The sequence below is a fragment of the Dendrobates tinctorius genome, unplaced genomic scaffold (assembly GCF_039654945.1).
Source record: "Dendrobates tinctorius isolate UK_male_01 unplaced genomic scaffold, ASM3965494v1 ptg000077l, whole genome shotgun sequence".
Lineage (NCBI taxonomy): Eukaryota > Metazoa > Chordata > Amphibia > Anura > Dendrobatidae > Dendrobates > Dendrobates tinctorius.
This window is the reverse complement of record NW_027361745.1, coordinates 5,462,397-5,485,459: the sequence shown is the minus strand read 5'-3', so window position 1 is coordinate 5,485,459 and position 23,063 is coordinate 5,462,397.

Here is a 23,063-nt window from a genome sequence, read left to right as displayed (position 1 = left end):
CTGCCCCTTTGTACAAGAATATAACTACTATAATACTGCCCCCTATGTACAAGAATATAACTACTATAACAGCGTCGGACTGGAACACCTTGGCCCACCAGAGAAAATCATTCTTGGGGCCCACTATGTAGCTGCATAGAGTTAAATACCAGACCACCAATTATGCAGTAAAACACGCTAATATCCGGGTATAAGGTTGTACATGTCTTAATTATGTAGCAGGAGTTGGGGTAGCCCCCTCATAGAATATAAAGCAGCCCCCTCACATAGTATAATGCAGTCATCTCATAGAATATAAGGCAGCCATCTCATAGAATATAATACTGCCCCCCTCATAGGGTATAATACTGCCCCCCTCATAGGGAATAATGCACCCCCTCATAGGGTATAATGCACCCCCTCATAGGGTATAATGCACCCCCTCATAGGGTATAATACTGCCCCCCTCATAGGGTATAATACTGCCCCCCTCATAGGGAATAATGCACCCCCTCATAGGGAATAATGCACCCCCTCATAGGGTATAATGCTGCCCCCTCATAGGGTATAATACTGCCCCCCTCATAGGGAATAATGCACCCCCTCATAGGGTATAATGCTGCCTCCTCATAGGGTATAATACTGCCCCCTCATAGGGTATAATACTGCCCCCCTCATAGGGTATAATACTGCCCCCCTCATAGGGAATAATGCACCCCCTCATAGGGAATAATGCACCCCCTCATAGGGTATAATACTGCCCCCCTCATAGGGTATAATGCTGCCTCCTCATAGGGTATAATGCTGCCTCCTCATAGGGTATAATACTGCCCCCCTCATAGGGAATAATACTGCCCCCCTCATAGGGAATAATGCACCCCCTCATAGGGTATAATGCTGCCTCCTCATAGGGTATAATACTGCCCCCTCATAGGGTATAATGCTGCCTCCTCATAGGGTATAATGCTGCCTCCTCATAGGGTATAATGCTGCCTCCTCATAGGGTATAATGCTGCCCTCCTCATAGGGTATAATACTGCCCCCCTCATAGGGTATAATGCTGCCCTCCTCATAGGGTATAATGCTGCCTCCTCATAGGGTATAATGCTGCCTCCTCATAGGGTATAATACTGCCCCCTCATAGGGTATAATACTGCCCCCCTCATAGGGTATAATACTGCCCCCCTCATAGGGAATAATGCTGCCCTCCTCATAGGGTATAATGCTGCCTCCTCATAGGGTATAATACTGCCCCCTCATAGGGTATAATACTGCCCCCCTCATAGGGTATAATACTGCCCCCCTCATAGGGAATAATGCTGCCTCCTCATAGGGTATAATGCTATATAGATATATAGATATAGAGTTAGATAGATATAGATAGAAAGATAGATGTAGAAATAGATAGATATAGAGATAGAAAGTAGATAATGGATAGATATAGATAGAAAGATTCATAGAGATAGATAGAGATAGATATAAAGATAGATATAAAGATAGATATAGAAAGAAATATAGATAGATAGATCGATAGGTAGATAGATATAGAGATAGATAGAAAATAGATAATAGATAGATAGATAGATATAGAGATAGATGGCTATAGATAGAAAGATATAGGGATAGATAGATATATAGATAGAGATAGATAATAGATAGAGATAGATAGAGATATACAGATATAATAATAATAATAATAATAATAATAATAATAATAATATAGACATATATAGATAGATATAGAGATAAATATATATAGATAGATGGCTATAAATAAAAATAGATATAGAGATATATAGAGATAGATATAGAGACAGATAGATATAGAGATAGATATAGAGATATGTATAGAGATAGATAGATATAGAGTTAGAAAGATAGATATAGAGAGATATAGAGATAGCTAGACAGATAGATGGATAGATAGATATAGATAATAGAGATAATAGATAGATATAATAGATAGATATAGAGATATATATAGAGATAGATGGATAGATCAATAGATAGATAAAGAGCGAGAGATAGAGATAGATATAGAGATATAGTGTTAGATAGAAAGATAGATATGGATATAGAGAACAGATATAGAGATAGATAGATATATAGATAGATAGATATAGAGATAATATATAGATAGATAGATATAGAGATAATATATAGATAGCTATAGAGAGAGAGATATAGAAACAGATATATATATATATATATAGATAGATATAGAGATAGATAGGTAGATAGATATAGAGATAATAGATATAGAGATAGATAGAGATAGAGAGAGAGCGGTAGATAGAGAGATAGATACAGAGATCGATAAATAGATAGAGAGATAGATATAGATAATAGATAGAGATAGATAGATAAAGATAGATAATAAATATAGAGATAACAGATATAGAGATAGAGTAAGATAGAAAGATATAGAGATAGCTAGATAGATAGACATAATAGATATAGATAGATATAGATAGATATAGATAGAAAGATAGATATAGAGATAGATGTAGAGATAGAGCGATAGATAGAGATAGATATAGATAATAGATAGAGATAAATAGATAGAGAAAGATAGATAGATATAGAGATAGATATAGAGATAGAAAGATAGATAGATATACAGAGAGATAGATATAGAGATAGAGATAAATAGATAGATATAGAGAGAGATATAGAGAGAAATAGATATAGATATAGAGATAATAGATATAGAGATAGATAGATATAGATATAGAGAGAGATAGATACAGAGAAAAGATATAGAGATAAATAGATAAAGATAGATAGATATATAGATATAGAGATAGAAAGACAGATAAAGAGATAGAGCGATAGATATACATAGAGATAGATAGAGATATATAGATAGATAGCTATAGAGATATAGAGATAGATATAGAGAGAAATAGAGATAGATATAGAGATAGATTTATAGATATAGATATAAAGATAGATATAGAGATAGATATAGATATAGAGATAGAGCGAGAGATATAGATATAGAGATAGATACAGAGAAAAGATATAGAGATAGATAACGGATAGATAAATAGATAGATAGGTATAGAGATAGATAGATATAGATATTAGATAGAGATATATATAGATAAAGATAGATAGATATAGATGGTAGCTAGATAGATAATAAATATAGAGATAATAGATATAGAGATAGATAGATATAGAGATAGATAGATATAGAGATATATATAGATAGATATAGAGATAGATAGATAGATATAGAGATAGATGTAGAGATAGAAAGATAGATATAAAGATAGAGCGATAGATAGAGATAAATATAGAAATAGATAGATATAGATAATAGATAGAGATAGAGATAGATAGATAGATAGATAGATAGATATAGAGATAGATGTAGAGATAGAAAGATAGATATAAAGATAGAGCGATAGAGATAGATATAGATAATAGATAGAGATAGATATAGAAATAGATAGAGATAGAAAGATAGATATAAGAGAGATAGAGAGAGATATAAAGAGAAATAGAGATAGATAGATAGAGAGAGCGAGAGATATAAAAAAAAAAACCAAAACACAATACTCACCTCTCCTCCTCGCTCCCACGCTGATCCCGGCTTCAGTGTCAGGAGCTCCCCCTCTGCCAGACACACAGCGGGTGTGTGATGTAGTGACGTCATCGCGCACTGGCTGTGAGTCAGGAGCAGAGAAGACTGAGGGCGGCGCCGGCCCTGATTTACAGCTGTAGTCTGCAGAGCAGCTTACTGGGCTGGGGGCGGGGCCTCTGGGGGCGGGGCCTCTGGGGGCGGAGACCTGAAATGAGATTCACTGCTTCGCAGTGAATATTCATCTCTCTTTAGCAGCGGGGACAGGGGCTCCTGCCTCCTGACACCCGCTGCTGCTCCGCTGGCAGGGGCCCCCATAGCAGCTGCATGGTGTGCGACACACCACTGGCTGGGGGACCCTGGAGCAGCGGGGGCCCTAGGCAAATGCTGGCCCTGTATGCCAGCAGGTGCCAGGGCCCACCAGGTGCCAGGGCCCACCGGAGAATCCACCGGTTCCCTGGTGGGCCAGTCCGACGCTGTACTATAATACTGCCCCCTATGTACAAGAATATAACTACTATAATACTGCTCCTATGTACAAGAATATAACTACTATAATACTGCTCCTATGTACAAGAATATAACTACTATAATACTGCCCCCTATGTACAAGAAAATAACTACTATAATACTGTCCCTATGTCCAAGAATATAACTACTATAATACTGCCCCTATGTACAAGAATATAACTACTATAATACTGCTCCTATGTACAAGAATATAACTACTATAATACTGCACCTACATACAATAACATAACTACTATAATACTGCCCCTATGTACAAGAATATAACTACTATAATACTGCCCCCTATGTACAAGAATATAACTACTATAATACTGCTCCTATGTACAAGAATATAACTACTATAATACAGCCCCTATGCACAAGAATATAACTACTATAATACTGCCCCTATGTACAAGAATATAACTACTATAATACTGCCCTTATGTACAAGAATATAACTACTATAATACTGCCCCCTATGTACAAGAATATAACTACTATAATACTGCCCCCTATGTACAAGAATATAACTACTATAATACTACCCTTATGTACAGCAATATATAACTACTATAATACTGCTCCTATGTACAAGAATATAACTACTATAATACTGCTCCCTATGTACAAGAATATAGCTACTATAATACTGCTCCTATGTACAAGAATATAACTACTATAATACTGCCCTTATGTACAAGAATATAACTACTATAATACTGCCCCCTATGTACAAGAATATAACTACTATAATACTGCCCCCTATGTACAAGAATATAACTACTATAATACTACCCTTATGTACAGCAATATATAACTACTATAATACTGCCCCTATGTACAAGAATATAACTACTATAATACTGCTCCCTATGTACAAGAATATAGCTACTATAATACGGCTCCTATGTACAAGAATATAACTACTACAATACTGCCCTTATGTACAAGAATATAACTACTATAATACTGCCCTTATGCACAGGAATATAACTACTATAATACTGCCCCTATGTACAAGAATATTACTAATATAATACTGCTCCTATGTACAAGAATATAACTACTATAATACTGCTCCCTATGTACAAGAATATAACTACTATAATACTGCTCCTATGTACAAGAATATAACTACTATAATACTGCCCTTATGCACAGGAATATAACTACTATAATACTGCTCCTATGTACAAGAATATAACTACTATAATACTGCTCCCTATGTACAAGAATATAGCTACTATAATACTGCTCCTATGTACAAGAATATAACTACTATAATACTGCCCTTATGTACAAGAATATAACTACTATAATACTGCCCTTATGTACAAGAATATAACTACTATAATACTGCTCCTATATACAAGAATATAACTACTATAATACTGCCCTTATGCACAGGAATATAACTACTATAATACTGCTCCTATTTACAAGAATAAAACTACTATAATACTGCTCCCTATGTAAAAGAATATAACTACTATAATACTGCTCCTATGTACAAGAATATAACTACTATAATACTGCCCTTATGCACAGGAATATAACTACTATAATACTGCCCCTATGTACAAGAATATAACTACTATAATACTGCTGCTATGTACAAGAATATAACTACTATAATACTGCCCTTATGCACAGGAATAAAACTACTATAATACTGCTCCTATGTACAAGAATATAACTACTATAATACTGCTCACTATGTACAAGAATATAACTACTATAATACTGCTCCTATGTACAAGAATATAACTACTATAATACTGCTCCTATGTACAAGAATATAACTACTATAATACTGCTCCTATGTACAAGAATATAACTACTATAATACTGCCCCTATGTACAAGAATATAACTACTATAATACTGCTCTTATGTACAATAATATAACTGCTATAATACTGCCCCTATGTACAAGAATATAACTACTATAATACTGCTCCTATGTACAAGAATATAACTACTATAATACTGCCCCCTATGTACAAGAATATAACTACTATAATACTGCCCCTATTTACAAGAATATAACTACTATAATACTGCCCCCTATGTACAAGAATATAACTACTATAATACTGCTCCTATGTACAAGAATATAACTACTATAATACTGCTCCCTATGTACAAGAATATAACTACTATAATACTGTTCCTATGTACAAGAATATAACTACTATAATACTGCTCCCTATGTACAAGAATATAACTACTATAATACCGCTCCTATGTACAAGAATATAACTACTATAATACTGCCCTTATGCACAGGAATATAACTACTATAATACTGCCCTTATGCACAGGAATATAACTACTATAATACTGCTCCTATGTACAAGAATATAACTACTATAATACTGCCCCCTATGTACAAGAAAATAACTACTATAATACTGTCCCTATGTCCAAGAATATAACTACTATAATACTGCCCCTATGTACAAGAATATAACTACTATAATACTGCTCCTATGTACAAGAATATAACTACTATAATACTGCACCTACGTACAAGAATATAACTACTATAATACTGCTCCTATGTACAAGAATATAACTACTATAATATTGCTCCCTATGTACAAGAATATAACTACTATAATACTGTTCCTATGTACAAGAATATAACTACTATAATACTGCCCCTATGTACAAGAATATAACTACTATAATACCGCTCCTATGTACAAGAATATAACTACTATAATACTGCTCCTATGTACAAGAATATAACTACTATAATACTGCCCCCTATGTACCAGAATATAACTACTATAATACTGCGCTTATGCACAGGAATATAACTACTATAATACTGCCCTTATGCACAGGAATATAACTACTATAATACTGCTCCTATGTACAAGAATATAACTACTATAATACTGCCCCCTATGTACAAGAAAATAACTACTATAATACTGTCCCTATGTCCAAGAATATAACTACTATAATACTGCCCCTATGTACAAGAATATAACTACTATAATACTGCTCCTATGTACAAGAATATAACTACTATAATACTGCACCTACATACAATAATATAACTACTATAATACTGCCCCTATGTACAAGAATATAACTACTATAATACTGCCCCCTATGTACAAGAATATAACTACTATAATACTGCCCCTATGCACAAGAATATAACTACTATAATACTGCCCCTATGTACAAGAATATAACTACTATAATACTGCCCTTATGTACAAGAATATAACTACTATAATACTGCCCCCTATGTACAAGAATATAACTACTATAATACTGCTCCTATGTACAAGAATATAACTACTATAATACTGCCCCCTATGTACAAGAAAATAACTACTATAATACTGTCCCTATGTCCAAGAATATAACTACTATAATACTGCCCCTATGTACAAGAATATAACTACTATAATACTGCTCCTATGTACAAGAATATAACTACTATAATACTGCACCTACATACAATAATATAACTACTATAATACTGCCCCTATGTACAAGAATATAACTACTATAATACTGCCCCCTATGTACAAGAATATAACTACTATAATACTGCCCCTATGCACAAGAATATAACTACTATAAAACTGCCCCTATGTACAAGAATATAACTACTATAATACTGCCCTTATGTACAAGAATATAACTACTATAATACTGCCCCCTATGTACAAGAATATAACTACTATAATACTGCCCCCTATGTACAAGAATATAACTACTATAATACTACCCTTATGTACAGCAATATATAACTACTATAATACTGCTCCTATGTACAAGAATATAACTACTATAATACTGCTCCCTATGTACAAGAATATAGCTACTATAATACTGCTCCTATGTACAAGAATATAACTACTATAATACTGCCCTTATGTACAAGAATATAACTACTATAATACTGCCCCCTATGTACAAGAATATAACTACTATAATACTGCCCCCTATGTACAAGAATATAACTACTATAATACTACCCTTATGTACAGCAATATATAACTACTATAATACTGCCCCTATGTACAAGAATATAACTACTATAATACTGCTCCCTATGTACAAGAATATAGCTACTATAATACTGCTCCTATGTACAAGAATATAACTACTATAATACTGCCCTTATGTACAAGAATATAACTACTATAATACTGCCCTTATGCACAGGAATATAACTACTATAATACTGCCCCTATGTACAAGAATATAACTAATATAATACTGCTCCTATGTACAAGAATATAACTACTATAATACTGCTCCCTATGTACAAGAATATAACTACTATAATACTGCTCCTATGTACAAGAATATAACTACTATAATACTGCCCTTATGCACAGGAATATAACTACTATAATACTGCTCCTATGTACAAGAATATAACTACTATAATACTGCTCCTATGTACAAGAATATAACTACTATAATACTGCTCCTATGTACAAGAATATAACTACTATAATACTGCTCCCTATGTACAAGAATATAGCTACTATAATACTGCTCCTATGTACAAGAATATAACTACTATAATAATGCCCTTATGTACAAGAATATAACTACTATAATACTGCTCCTATATACAAGAATATAACTACTATAATACTGCCCTTATGCACAGGAATATAACTACTATAATACTGCTCCTATTTACAAGAATATAACTACTATAATACTGCCCCCTATGTAAAAGAATATAACTACTATAATACTGCTCCTATGTACAAGAATATAACTACTATAATACTGCCCTTATGCACAGGAATATAACTACTATAATACTGCCCCTATGTACAAGAATATAACTACTATAATACTGCTCCTATGTACAAGAATATAACTACTATAATACTGCCCTTATGCACAGGAATAAAACTACTATAATACTGCTCCTATGTACAAGAATATAACTACTATAATACTGCTCACTATGTACAAGAATATAACTACTATAATACTGCTCCTATGTACAAGAATATAACTACTATAATACTGCTCCTATGTACAAGAATATAACTACTATAATACTGCTCCTATGTACAAGAATATAACTACTATAATACTGCTCACTATGTACAAGAATATAACTACTATAATACTGCTCCTATGTACAAGAATATAACTACTATAATACTGCTCCTATGTACAAGAATATAACTACTATAATACTGCTCCTATGTACAAGAATATAACTACTATAATACTGCCCCTTATGTACAAGAATATAACTACTATAAAACTGCCCCTATGTACAAGAATATAACTACTATAATACTGCTCTTATGTACAATGATATAACTGCTATAATACTGCCCCTATGTACAAGAATATAACTACTATAATACTGCTCCTATGTACAAGAATATAACTACTATAATACTGCCCCCTATGTACAAGAATATAACTACTATAATACTGCCCCTATTTACAAGAATATAACTACTATATTACTGCCCCCTATGTACAAGAATATAACTACTATAATACCGCTCCTATGTACAAGAATATAACTACTATAATACCGCTCCTATGTACAAGAATATAACTACTATAATACTGCTCCTATGTACAAGAATATAACTACTATAATACTGATCCCTATGTACAAGAATATAACTACTATAATTCTGTTCCTATGTACAAGAATATAACTACTATAATACTGCCTCTATGTACAAGAATATAACTACTATAATACTGCTCCTATGTACAAGAATATAACTACTATAATACTGCTCCCTATGTACAAGAATATAACTACTATAATACTGTTCCTATGTACAAGAATATAACTACTATAATACTGCCTCTATGTACAAGAATATAACTACTATAATACCGCTCCTATGTACAAGAATATAACTACTATAATACTACCCTTATGTACAGCAATATATAACTACTATAATACTGCTCCTATGTACAAGAATATAACTACTATAATACTGCTCCCTATGTACAAGAATATAGCTACTATAATACTGCTCCTATGTACAAGAATATAACTACTATAATACTGCCCTTATGTACAAGAATATAACTACTATAATACTGCCCCCTATGTACAAGAATATAACTACTATAATACTGCCCCCTATGTACAAGAATATAACTACTATAATACTACCCTTATGTACAGCAATATATAACTACTATAATACTGCCCCTATGTACAAGAATATAACTACTATAATACTGCTCCCTATGTACAAGAATATAGCTACTATAATACTGCTCCTATGTACAAGAATATAACTACTACAATACTGCCCTTATGTACAAGAATATAACTACTATAATACTGCCCTTATGCACAGGAATATAACTACTATAATACTGCCCCTATGTACAAGAATATAACTAATATAATACTGCTCCTATGTACAAGAATATAACTACTATAATACTGCTCCCTATGTACAAGAATATAACTACTATAATACTGCTCCTATGTACAAGAATATAACTACTATAATACTGCTCCTATGTACAAGAATATAACTACTATAATACTGCCCTTATGCACAGGAATATAACTACTATAATACTGCTCCTATGTACAAGAATATAACTACTATAATACTGCTCCCTATGTACAAGAATATAGCTACTATAATACTGCTCCTATGTACAAGAATATAACTACTATAATACTGCCCTTATGTACAAGAATATAACTACTATAATACTGCCCTTATGTACAAGAATATAACTACTATAATACTGCTCCTATATACAAGAATATAACTACTATAATACTGCCCTTATGCACAGGAATATAACTACTATAATACTGCTCCTATTTACAAGAATATAACTACTATAATACTGCTCCCTATGTAAAAGAATATAACTACTATAATACTGCTCCTATGTACAAGAATATAACTACTATAATACTGCCCTTATGCACAGGAATATAACTACTATAATACTGCCCCTATGTACAAGAATATAACTACTATAATACTGCTGCTATGTACAAGAATATAACTACTATAATACTGCCCTTATGCACAGGAATAAAACTACTATAATACTGCTCCTATGTACAAGAATATAACTACTATAATACTGCTCACTATGTACAAGAATATAACTACTATAATACTGCTCCTATGTACAAGAATATAACTACTATAATACTGCTCCTATGTACAAGAATATAACTACTATAATACTGCTCCTATGTACAAGAATATAACTACTATAATACTGCCCCTATGTACAAGAATATAACTACTATAATACTGCTCTTATGTACAATAATATAACTGCTATAATACTGCCCCTATGTACAAGAATATAACTACTATAATACTGCTCCTATGTACAAGAATATAACTACTATAATACTGCCCCCTATGTACAAGAATATAACTACTATAATACTGCCCCTATTTACAAGAATATAACTACTATAATACTGCTCCCTATGTACAAGAATATAGCTACTATAATACTGCTCCTATGTACAAGAATATAACTACTACAATACTGCCCTTATGTACAAGAATATAACTACTATAATACTGCCCTTATGCACAGGAATATAACTACTATAATACTGCCCCTATGTACAAGAATATAACTAATATAATACTGCTCCTATGTACAAGAATATAACTACTATAATACTGCTCCCTATGTACAAGAATATAACTACTATAATACTGCTCCTATGTACAAGAATATAACTACTATAATACTGCTCCTATGTACAAGAATATAACTACTATAATACTGCCCTTATGCACAGGAATATAACTACTATAATACTGCTCCTATGTACAAGAATATAACTACTATAATACTGCTCCCTATGTACAAGAATATAGCTACTATAATACTGCTCCTATGTACAAGAATATAACTACTATAATACTGCCCTTATGTACAAGAATATAACTACTATAATACTGCCCTTATGTACAAGAATATAACTACTATAATACTGCTCCTATATACAAGAATATAACTACTATAATACTGCCCTTATGCACAGGAATATAACTACTATAATACTGCTCCTATTTACAAGAATATAACTACTATAATACTGCTCCCTATGTAAAAGAATATAACTACTATAATACTGCTCCTATGTACAAGAATATAACTACTATAATACTGCCCTTATGCACAGGAATATAACTACTATAATACTGCCCCTATGTACAAGAATATAACTACTATAATACTGCTGCTATGTACAAGAATATAACTACTATAATACTGCCCTTATGCACAGGAATAAAACTACTATAATACTGCTCCTATGCACAAGAATATAACTACTATAATACTGCTCACTATGTACAAGAATATAACTACTATAATACTGCTCCTATGTACAAGAATATAACTACTATAATACTGCTCCTATGTACAAGAATATAACTACTATAATACTGCTCCTATGTACAAGAATATAACTACTATAATACTGCCCCTATGTACAAGAATATAACTACTATAATACTGCTCTTATGTACAATAATATAACTGCTATAATACTGCCCCTATGTACAAGAATATAACTACTATAATACTGCTCCTATGTACAAGAATATAACTACTATAATACTGCCCCCTATGTACAAGAATATAACTACTATAATACTGCCCCTATTTACAAGAATATAACTACTATAATACTGCCCCCTATGTACAAGAATATAACTACTATAATACTGCTCCTATGTACAAGAATATAACTACTATAATACTGCTCCCTATGTACAAGAATATAACTACTATAATACTGTTCCTATGTACAAGAATATAACTACTATAATACTGCTCCCTATGTACAAGAATATAACTACTATAATACCGCTCCTATGTACAAGAACATAACTACTATAATACTGCCCTTATGCACAGGAATATAACTACTATAATACTGCCCTTATGCACAGGAATATAACTACTATAATACTGCTCCTATGTACAAGAAAATAACTACTATAATACTGCCCCCTATGTACAAGAAAATAACTACTATAATACTGTCCCTATGTCCAAGAATATAACTACTATAATACTGCCCCTATGTACAAGAATATAGCTACTATAATACTGCTCCTATGTACAAGAATATAACTACTACAATACTGCCCTTATGTACAAGAATATAACTACTATAATACTGCCCTTATGCACAGGAATATAACTACTATAATACTGCCCCTATGTACAAGAATATAACTAATATAATACTGCTCCTATGTACAAGAATATAACTACTATAATACTGCTCCCTATGTACAAGAATATAACTACTATAATACTGCTCCTATGTACAAGAATATAACTACTATAATACTGCTCCTATGTACAAGAATATAACTACTATAATACTGCCCTTATGCACAGGAATATAACTACTATAATACTGCTCCTATGTACAAGAATATAACTACTATAATACTGCTCCCTATGTACAAGAATATAGCTACTATAATACTGCTCCTATGTACAAGAATATAACTACTATAATACTGCCCTTATGTACAAGAATATAACTACTATAATACTGCCCTTATGTACAAGAATATAACTACTATAATACTGCTCCTATATACAAGAATATAACTACTATAATACTGCCCTTATGCACAGGAATATAACTACTATAATACTGCTCCTATTTACAAGAATATAACTACTATAATACTGCTCCCTATGTAAAAGAATATAACTACTATAATACTGCTCCTATGTACAAGAATATAACTACTATAATACTGCCCTTATGCACAGGAATATAACTACTATAATACTGCCCCTATGTACAAGAATATAACTACTATAATACTGCTGCTATGTACAAGAATATAACTACTATAATACTGCCCTTATGCACAGGAATAAAACTACTATAATACTGCTCCTATGTACAAGAATATAACTACTATAATACTGCTCACTATGTACAAGAATATAACTACTATAATACTGCTCCTATGTACAAGAATATAACTACTATAATACTGCTCCTATGTACAAGAATATAACTACTATAATACTGCTCCTATGTACAAGAATATAACTACTATAATACTGCCCCTATGTACAAGAATATAACTACTATAATACTGCTCTTATGTACAATAATATAACTGCTATAATACTGCCCCTATGTACAAGAATATAACTACTATAATACTGCTCCTATGTACAAGAATATAACTACTATAATACTGCCCCCTATGTACAAGAATATAACTACTATAATACTGCCCCTATTTACAAGAATATAACTACTATAATACTGCCCCCTATGTACAAGAATATAACTACTATAATACTGCTCCTATGTACAAGAATATAACTACTATAATACTGCTCCCTATGTACAAGAATATAACTACTATAATACTGTTCCTATGTACAAGAATATAACTACTATAATACTGCTCCCTATGTACAAGAATATAACTACTATAATACCGCTCCTATGTACAAGAATATAACTACTATAATACTGCCCTTATGCACAGGAATATAACTACTATAATACTGCCCTTATGCACAGGAATATAACTACTATAATACTGCTCCTATGTACAAGAAAATAACTACTATAATACTGCCCCCTATGTACAAGAAAATAACTACTATAATACTGTCCCTATGTCCAAGAATATAACTACTATAATACTGCCCCTATGTACAAGAATATAACTACTATAATACTGCTCCTATGTACAAGAATATAACTACTATAATACTGCACCTACGTACAAGAATATAACTACTATAATACTGCTCCTATGTACAAGAATATAACTACTATAATACTGCCCTTATGTACAAGAATATAACTACTATAATACTGCCCCCTATGTACAAGAATATAACTACTATAATACTGCCCCCTATGTACAAGAATATAACTACTATAATACTACCCTTATGTACAGCAATATATAACTACTATAATACTGCCCCTATGTACAAGAATATAACTACTATAATACTGCTCCCTATGTACAAGAATATAGCTACTATAATACTGCTCCTATGTACAAGAATATAACTACTACAATACTGCCCTTATGTACAAGAATATAACTACTATAATACTGCCCTTATGCACAGGAATATAACTACTATAATACTGCCCCTATGTACAAGAATATAACTAATATAATACTGCTCCTATGTACAAGAATATAACTACTATAATACTGCTCCCTATGTACAAGAATATAACTACTATAATACTGCTCCTATGTACAAGAATATAACTACTATAATACTGCTCCTATGTACAAGAATATAACTACTATAATACTGCCCTTATGCACAGGAATATAACTACTATAATACTGCTCCTATGTACAAGAATATAACTACTATAATACTGCTCCCTATGTACAAGAATATAGCTACTATAATACTGCTCCTATGTACAAGAATATAACTACTATAATACTGCCCTTATGTACAAGAATATAACTACTATAATACTGCCCTTATGTACAAGAATATAACTACTATAATACTGCTCCTATATACAAGAATATAACTACTATAATACTGCCCTTATGCACAGGAATATAACTACTATAATACTGCTCCTATTTACAAGAATATAACTACTATAATACTGCTCCCTATGTAAAAGAATATAACTACTATAATACTGCTCCTATGTACAAGAATATAACTACTATAATACTGCCCTTATGCACAGGAATATAACTACTATAATACTGCCCCTATGTACAAGAATATAACTACTATAATACTGCTGCTATGTACAAGAATATAACTACTATAATACTGCCCTTATGCACAGGAATAAAACTACTATAATACTGCTCCTATGTACAAGAATATAACTACTATAATACTGCTCACTATGTACAAGAATATAACTACTATAATACTGCTCCTATGTACAAGAATATAACTACTATAATACTGCTCCTATGTACAAGAATATAACTACTATAATACTGCTCCTATGTACAAGAATATAACTACTATAATACTGCCCCTATGTACAAGAATATAACTACTATAATACTGCTCTTATGTACAATAATATAACTGCTATAATACTGCCCCTATGTACAAGAATATAACTACTATAATACTGCTCCTATGTACAAGAATATAACTACTATAATACTGCCCCCTATGTACAAGAATATAACTACTATAATACTGCCCCTATTTACAAGAATATAACTACTATAATACTGCTCCCTATGTACAAGAATATAACTACTATAATACTGTTCCTATGTACAAGAATATAACTACTATAATACTGCTCCCTATGTACAAGAATATAACTACTATAATACCGCTCCTATGTACAAGAATATAACTACTATAATACTGCCCTTATGCACAGGAATATAACTACTATAATACTGCCCTTATGCACAGCAATATATAACTACTATAATACTGCTCCTATGTACAAGAATATAACTACTATAATACTGCTCCCTATGTACAAGAATATAGCTACTATAATACTGCTCCTATGTACAAGAATATAACTACTATAATACTGCCCTTATGTACAAGAATATAACTACTATAATACTGCTCCCTATGTACAAGAATATAACTACTATAATACTGTTCCTATGTACAAGAATATAACTACTATAATACTGCCCCCTATGTACAAGAATATAACTACTATAATACTGCTCCTATGTACAAGAATATAACTACTATAATACTGCTCCCTATGTACAAGAATATAACTACTATAATACTGTTCCTATGTACAAGAATATAACTACTATAATACTGCTCCCTATGTACAAGAATATAACTACTATAATACCGCTCCTATGTACAAGAATATAACTACTATAATACTGCCCTTATGCACAGGAATATAACTACTATAATACTGCCCTTATGCACAGGAATATAACTACTATAATACTGCTCCTATGTACAAGAAAATAACTACTATAATACTGCCCCCTATGTACAAGAAAATAACTACTATAATACTACCCTTATGTACAGCAATATATAACTACTATAATACTGCCCCTATGTACAAGAATATAACTACTATAATACTGCTCCCTATGTAAAAGAATATAGCTACTATAATACTGCTCCTATGTACAAGAATATAACTACTATAATACTGCCCTTATGTACAAGAATATAACTACTATAATACTGCCCTTATGCACAGTAATATAACTACTATAATACTGCCCCTATGTACAAGAATATAACTAATATAATACTGCTCCTATGTACAAGAATATAACTACTATAATACTGCTCCCTATGTACAAGAATATAACTACTATAATACTGCTCCTATGTACAAGAATATAACTACTATAATACTGCCCTTATGCACAGGAATAAAACTACTATAATACTGCTCCTATGTACAAGAATGTAACTACTATAATACTGCTCCTATGTACAAGAATATAACTACTATAATACTGCCCCTATGTACAAGAATATAACTACTATAATACTGCTCTTATGTACAATAATATAACTGCTATAATACTGCCCCTATGTACAAGAATATAACTACTATAATACTGCTCCTATGTACAAGAATATAACTACTATAATACTGCCCCCTATGTACAAGAATATAACTACTATAATACTGCCCCTATGTACAAGAATATAACTACTATAATACTGCCCCCTATGTAAAAGAATATAACTACTATAATACTGCCCCCTATGTACAAGAATATAACTACTATAATACCGCTCCTATGTACAAGAATATAACTACTATAATACCGCTCCTATGTACAAGAATATAACTACTATAATACTGCTCCTATGTACAAGAATATAACTACTATAATACTGCTCCCTATGTACAAGAATATAACTACTATAATTCTGTTCCTATGTACAAGAATATAACTACTATAATACTGCCTCTATGTACAAGAATATAACTACTATAATACCGCTCCTATGTACAAGAATATAACTACTATAATACTGCCTCTATGTACAAGAATATAACTACTATAATACTGCTCCTATGTACAAGAATATAACTACTATAATACTGCCCCCTATGTACCAGAATATAACTACTATAATACTACCCCTATGTACAAGAATATAACTACTATAATACTGCTCCCTATGTACAAGAATATAACTACTATAATATTGCTCCTATGTACAAGAATATAACTACTATAATACTGCCCCTATGTACAAGAATATAACTACTATAATACTGCCCCCTATGTACAAGAATAGAACTACTATAATACTGCCCCCTATGTACAAGAATATAACTACTATAATACTGCTCCCTATGTACAAGAATATAACTACTATAATACTGCTCCTATCCTGGTGGCCATTCCAGAAGACTATTCATTCCTTGTCGCCAGATACATGTGCCCATCAGCCTGCCCGAGTCAGCACAGAGCCCACCGCACCACTGCCACACTGGCCAAAGATAAGATCATATGGCAGTACTGAACAGTGTGACTGTGAATCCAGCACTGTGGTGAGGAAAACACTAGCAAGCAACATCACTATTTTTTGCGACTCTCTCACTCTGTCTTATAAGTGGAGAAACAAATCATATTTTTCTAATAAGACATTAGAATGTTTGTCATATTAGCCTGTACAATGGAGTTTTGCAAGGTTTGTTGAAACAAAAGTGAAGGATAAATCCAGCACTGCACTGGTGTACAGCACAATATGGATCCCCCGCACAGCATAGATGCCCTTATCCCTAGTGAGGTTGATGGGAGTAGGATCCTTACAAATCAGATATTAATGGAGTTGTCCAAGATTCAGAGCCAAAGTCTATGTCTATGCAAATCTCCTACATGCCGTCATATAACCACTCAATCGCATGCCAGGGATCACGATTCACACATGCTGTCATAATTCAAAACTCTGCAGTCACAGACTTTGCTCTCAAACCTGGACAACTCCTTTAACAATAAGGCCCAAGGGTGGACATGATGGTGAAGGGTCCTTGTGCCTGACTTGATCTTGTGGCCTTATTTAGATACATAATCTCAATACCCCGGCGCCCCCAGCAGTACCCACTGAAGCTGCAGGTGCCAATAACTGGCAATGATGATAGGTGCAGAATATATAACAAATAGTGCACCGCGCAGAAGATGCTGCTACACAGGTAAAGATTATCTGTTATCAGTGATTGATAACTGAGCAGGAGGTAAAAAGTGCGGCATATCCATAAAATCCATTCCTGCCGACCTTAGGATAAAACGGACGGTGCTTAGGTAACAGAAGCTCCTCCTGGGCACCGGAACAAGAAGACGTCATCTGAGCCATACACACCGGTGACCGCACAGGATCATACTCGTACCGGCGACACGTAAGATGGAATGAGTGCACCAGATGGAGGGAGGCTGGGGACCGGAGAGCGTCCTCCCGAATCACCAGCAGAATAGTGAGTGCAGCTCTGGAGTATAATACAGGATGTAACTCAGGATCAGTAATGTATGTACACAGTGACTGCACCAGCAGAATAGTGAGTGCAGCTCTGGAGTATAATACAGGATGTAACTCAGGATCAGTAATGTAATGTATGTACACAGTGACTGCACCAGCAGAATAGTGAGTGCAGCTCTGGAGTATAATACAGGATGTAACTCAGGATCAGTAATGTAATGTATGTACACATTGACTGCACCAGCAGAATAGTGAGTGCAGCTCTGGAGTATAATACAGGAGGTAACTCAGGATCAGTAATGTATGTACACATTGACTGCACCAGCAGAATAGTGAGTGCAGCTCTGGAGTATAATACAGGATATAACTCAGGATCAGTAATGTAATGTATGTACACAGTGACTGCACCAGCAGAATAGTGAGTGCAGCTCTGGAGTATAATACAGGATGTAACTCAGGATCAGTAATGTAATAAATGTACACAGTGACTGCACCAGCAGAATAGTGAGTGCAGCTCTGGGGTATAATACAGGATGTAACTCAGGATCAGTAATGTAATATATGTACACAGTGACTGCACCAGCAGAATAGTGAGTGCAGCTCTGGAGTATAATACAGGATGTAACTCAGGATCAGTAATGTATGTACACAGTGACTGCACCAGCAGAATAGTGAGTGCAGCTCTGGAGTATAATACAGGAGGTAACTCAGGATCAGTAATGTAATGTATGTACACAGTGACTGCACCAGCAGAATAGTGAGAGCAGCTCTGGAGTATAATACAGGATGTAACTCAGGATCAGTAATGTATGTACACAGTGACTGCACCAGCAGAATAGTGAGTGCAGCTCTGGAGTATAATACAGGAGGTAACTCAGGATCAGTAATGTAATGTATGTACACAGTGACTGCACCAGCAGAATAGAGAGTGCAGCTCTGGAGTATAATACAGGATGTAACTCAGGATCAGTAATGTATGTACACAGTGACTGCACCAGCAGAATAGTGAGTGCAGCTCTGGAGTATAATACAGGAGGTAACTCAGGATCAGTAATGTAATGTATGTACACAGTGACTGCACCAGCAGAATAGTGAGTGCAGCTCTGGAGTATAATACAGGAGGTAACTCAGGATCAGTAATGTAATGTATGTACACAGTGACTGCACCAGCAGAATAGTGAGTGCAGCTCTGGAGTATAATACAGGAGGTAACTCAGGATCAGTAATATAATGTATGTACACAGTGACTGCACCAGCAGAATAGTGAGTGCAGCTCTGGAGTATAATACAGGATGTAACTCAGGATCAGTAATGTATGTACACAGTGACTGCACCAGCAGAATAGTGAGTGCAGCTCTGGAGTATAATACAGGATGTAACTCAGGATCAGTAATGTAATATATGTACACAGTGACTGCACCAGCAGAATAGTGAGTGCAGCTCTGGGGTATAATACAGGATGTAACTCAGGATCAGTAATGTAATATATGTACACAGTGACTGCACCAGCAGAATAGTGAGTGCAGCTCTGGAGTATAATACAGGATGTAACTCAGGATCAGTAATGTATGTACACAGTGACTGCACCAGCAGAATAGTGAGTGCAGCTCTGGAGTATAATACAGGAGGTAACTCAGGATCAGTAATGTAATGTATGTACACAGTGACTGCACCAGCAGAATAGTGAGTGCAGCTCTGGAGTATAATACAGGATGTAACTCAGGATCAGTAATGTATGTACACAGTGACTGCACCAGCAGAATAGTGAGTGCAGCTCTGGGGTATAATACAGGATGTAACTCAGGAACAGTAATGTATGTACACAGTGACTGCACCAGCAGAATAGTGAGTGCAGCTCTGGAGTATAATACAGGAGGTAACTCAGGATCAGTAATGTAATGTACACAGTGACTGCACCAGCAGAATAGTGAGTGCAGCTCTGGAGTATAATACAGGATGTAACTCAGGATCAGTAATGTAATATATGTACACAGTGACTGCACCAGCAGAATAGTGAGTGCAGCTCTGGAGTATAATACAGGATGTAACTCAGGATCAGTAATATAATGTATGTACACAGTGACTGCACCAGCAGAATAGTGAGTGCAGCTCTGGAGTATAATACAGGATGTAACTCAGGATCAGTAATGTAATATATGTACACAGTGACTGCACCAGCAGAATAGTGAGTGCAGCTCTGGGGTATAATACAGGATGTAACTCAGGATCAGTAATGTAATATATGTACACAGTGACTGCACCAGCAGAATAGTGAGTGCAGCTCTGGAGTATAATACAGGATGTAACTCAGGATCAGTAATGTATGTACACAGTGACTGCACCAGCAGAATAGTGAGTGCAGCTCTGGAGTATAATACAGGAGGTAACTCAGGATCAGTAATGTATGTACACAGTGACTGCACCAGCAGAATAGTGAGTGCAGCTCTGGAGTATAATACAGGATGTAATTCAGGATCAGTAATGTATGTACACAGTGACTGCACCAGCAGAATAGTGAGTGCAGCTCTGGGGTATAATACAGGATGTAACTCAGGAACAGTAATGTATGTACACAGTGACTGCACCAGCAGAATAGTGAGTGCAGCTCTGGAGTATAATACAGGATGTAACTCAGGAACAGTAATGTATGTACACAGTGACTGCACCAGCAGAATAGTGAGTGCAGCTCTGGAGTATAATACAGGATGTAACTCAGGAACAGTAATGTATGTACAGAGTGACTGCACCAGCAGAATAGTGAGTGCAGCTCTGGAGTATAATACAGGAGGTAACTCAGGATCAGTAATGTAATGTATGTACACAGTGACTGCACCAGCAGAATAGTGAGTGCAGCTCTGGAGTATAATACAGGATGTAACTCAGGATCAGTAATGTATGTACAGAGTGACTGCACCAGCAGAATAGTGAGTGCAGCTCTGGAGTATAATACAGGAGGTAACTCAGGATCAGTAATGTAATGTATGTACACAGTGACTGCACCAGCAGAATAGTGAGTGCAGCTCTGGGGTATAATACAGGATGTAACTCAGGATCAGTAATGTAATATATGTACACAGTGACTGCACCAGCAGAATAGTGAGTGCAGCTCTGGAGTATAATACAGGATATAACTCAGGATCAGTAATGTATGTACACAGTGACGGCACCAGCAGAATAGTGAGTGCAGCTCTGGGGTATAATACAGGATGTAACTCAGGAACAGTAATGTATGTACACAGTGACTGCACCAGCAGAATAGTGAGTGCAGCTCTGGAGTATAATACAGGATGTAACTCAGGAACAGTAATGTATGTACACAGTGACTGCACCAGCAGAATAGTGAGTGCAGCTCTGGAGTATAATACAGGATGTAACTCAGGAACAGTAATGTATGTACAGAGTGACTGCACCAGCAGAATAGTGAGTGCAGCTCTGGAGTATAATACAGGAGGTAACTCAGGATCAGTAATGTAATGTATGTACACAGTGACTGCACCAGCAGAATAGTGAGTACAGCT